The sequence below is a fragment of the Pteropus alecto genome, unplaced genomic scaffold, assembly GCF_000325575.1.
Source record: "Pteropus alecto unplaced genomic scaffold, ASM32557v1 scaffold401, whole genome shotgun sequence".
NCBI lineage: Eukaryota > Metazoa > Chordata > Mammalia > Chiroptera > Pteropodidae > Pteropus > Pteropus alecto.
Window position 1 is genome coordinate 1 of NW_006430734.1, and position 3,297 is coordinate 3,297.

General features: G+C 34.1%; 1 pseudogene; it reads right to left on the minus strand.

Annotated features, from left to right (window-relative positions):
- Positions 1-551: 551 nt before the first annotated feature.
- On the minus strand, positions 552-1,317 carry LOC102890034 (annotated as a pseudogene).
- Between the last annotated feature and the right edge of the window lie 1,980 nt (positions 1,318-3,297).

The following is a 3,297-nucleotide window of genomic DNA, read 5'->3' on the forward strand; positions in this document are numbered from 1 at the left end:
GGAGGGAAGACCAGGTAAGGACGCAGAGGGAAGACGAAGGGGCGCGCCTCAGAACAAATTGATCCTCTTGACACCTTCATCTTAGAGTTCTAGTGTCTGGAATTGTGAGAAAATAAATTTCTCTTTTTTAAGCCACTCCATTTGTGCTCCTCAGTTATGATGACCCTAGCAAAGTGGAATAGTGTGGCAAAAAAAGGAAGAAAGGACTTTGTGAAGATAAATGAGATTTTAGGATCACAGAGATGATGAGAGATTTCACAACTAAAATGAAATTAAGAATTTAATAAAATTAGAAGAAACCAGAACCTGTGGTAAGGATGCGTATGGAGCATTAAGAACATTGACATATGTAAAGCCACTTTATCATTTCTTATTTAGTACAGTAAATACTTCTACAATAATTTACTAAGGACACCTTATGACTTTATTCCTAAATAATCGGACAACAATTTCCCCAATTTTGAAAGGTTTTATGCATTTCCTATATTTTATTTCATCATAAATTTAAAATTTTGAAACGATTCTTAAATTTCTTAACTTAGTGCTTACATTTATTCTGAAAATAAACTAATGGTTGATGAGCTACCTTTTAGAAGTTTCCCACTTAAAATGACTTTTATAGCTTTCCTAAACCAAGGTTAAAATAAAGCATAAGTCAAAGTGTTCATAGCTGAGTTATAATAGGCACACCAACAGCAAATCTCATAAATATAAGTAGGGGTCATGAAGCCCATAAAATCATCAATAAATGTATCAATTGTATAAGATAACCATGAAATCATAAATGTTACCACTGTCACCCCCAGGGTTTTAGCTGCTTTTCTCTCTCTCTTGGCCACTCTGGCTTTGTAACTCTCTGAGGATGATTTTGCTTGACTACCAATATTTTTATTTTTATAGCTTGTTGTTTAGCTACAAGAAAAATCTTACTATAAAGAATGATCATAACAAGGGCAGGTATGAAAATAACAGAAAATCTTCCAAAATCTAGTCTTGATTTACAACAATTTGACAACCACCTATACAGTTGAGAGCACTTACTAATTCTTCCATCCCGTCATTACTGATGCCTGTATACAACACAGCACCACTATATACAATGAGCAGGATCCAGGAGATGCTGATACAAATTCCTGACACAGACACCGTGAACTTCATAGCATAGAGCAGAGGGTCAGTAACAGCAATGTACCTGTCGATGGAACATAAGTGGAAGAGAGAAGAGTAACAAAATGCTGCATCACAGCAACTGTGAAGGGTACAACATCTGGCTCCGAAGGACCAGCAGCTCTCCACGATGGGAAGAATGGAGCTCATTAAAGAAGAATCTGGACAAACCCTAATCCCAATAAATGCATTTATAAAACAAAGAGCTAGATATCTTTCAAACTTTTTTTTTTTTTTACCAGCTCTTACTTGGTTAAGTAAATGTTTGACAATTACCTGTTGGTTTCCCCAATTATTTAACCAGGTTGATATTTCAGAAACCCAAATTTTCTAAGAACCACAGTCCTTATTAATAATTTCTTAGAACCACAGTCCTCATTAATAATTTTAATATCAAAGGGGTTATTTTAGGGGGTGGCTCCACAGTGCAGTTGTTATCATGCCTGCTTTACACTCAGAAGGTCAATGGTTGGCTCCCCAGGTGGAGCCACGGACCATACCCCGGGGTGCGCCAGACCAAAAGTACATATCAGGAGCGTGTGGGAGTAGACGCTCCACTGTCAGTGATTCAGTTCTTAAGGGGAAATGGAAACAACCATAGGTCAGGTGTGGAAGTCTGGGAGGGGTGTGGGAATTAAAGAGGGGAAAAAAATAAAAGAAAATAAAATCTTCTAAGAAATTCAATCAATCAATCAATCAATAAAAATCAAAGAATACACAACCTGGGTTTAATACTTACTTTGGAGTTTTGGGTAAGACAATAAGGCTTTGATCTAAACATAGATATAGAAATTAAAGATTAGAATAGTATCCAGAAATCGAGAAACGTATAAATGGTTGCATGGTTTTTGACAAAAGAACAAACATCATTTACTAGAGAAAGAACAGTCTTTTCAAGAAATGCTGCTGGAATTACTAAATACCCAAATACTACTTCTACCAATAATAAAAAATTTCAGTCTCTCCATCACAATATATTAAAAACTAATATGAAAAGGATCATAGACCTATAAGAACTAAAATTATAAAAACTCTAGAAGTACAGAAAAAGATAGTTGAGATACAACAAATTTATAAGTTGGTCTTCATCAAAATTAAACCTTCTGCTTTACAAAAAATACTCTAAAAAAATGAAAAGTCCAATATTCATACACATATTTTTAAAGAATAGTCAACTCAATGAGAAAACTTTAAAATTCATTAAAAATGGGCAAAATATTCATGGACAGTTCACCAAAGTGGATACAATAAAGATCAATGATAACATAAACAGATTCTCAACATCATCATTCCGAAATTCAAAACGAAATACTACTACACATTATCTAAGATGGTTAAAATAAAAAGAAAGGACAGTGCCAAGTGTGGAACAGGACTTGAAGCAATTGGAACATTTATAGATTGCTGGTGGGAGTACAAAATGGTGCAATTACTTTAGAAGACATTTTGTAGTTTCTTGTAGAGTTAAACATACACTTCCCATATGATCCAGCAATTCTACTCCTAGGTATTTATCAATAAAAAGTAAGAACATATGTCTATGCAAAGAACTGTATACGATGCTCATACCAACACTTTTAATAACAGCCTTAAATTGAACACAAGTTCAAAAGTCTATCAACAGGTACATGGATAAAATAATGGTAGTATATTAATATGCTGGAATATACTTCAGCAATAATAAGCAATGAACTGCTAATATACCTAATAAATGCCACGGACACTTAGCTGAGAGGAAGTAATTTGTCACAGAAGAGTATGTAGTGTATGACACTATTTAGATGAGATTTTTAGACCAAGGGAATTACTCTGTAATTATAGAATAGGTATCAGTGATCGCCGAGGGGAGAAGGGAAATGTAGGAAGAGGTTGACTGCAAAAGAGCTCAAATAAAATGCTGAGGTGTTAGAATATTCCATACATTGATAGTAGAGGTGGTTACGAGTGTGGATACATTTATCATGCCTGTAACCTGAATAAAACGAAATCTAATTATGAGCAGTGAACACACAATGCAATAAGTATATATATACATGTGTGTGTGTATATATATATACACACAACACACACACACACATGTATATATATACTTAAATATATATATACATATATATGTATATATACACACAC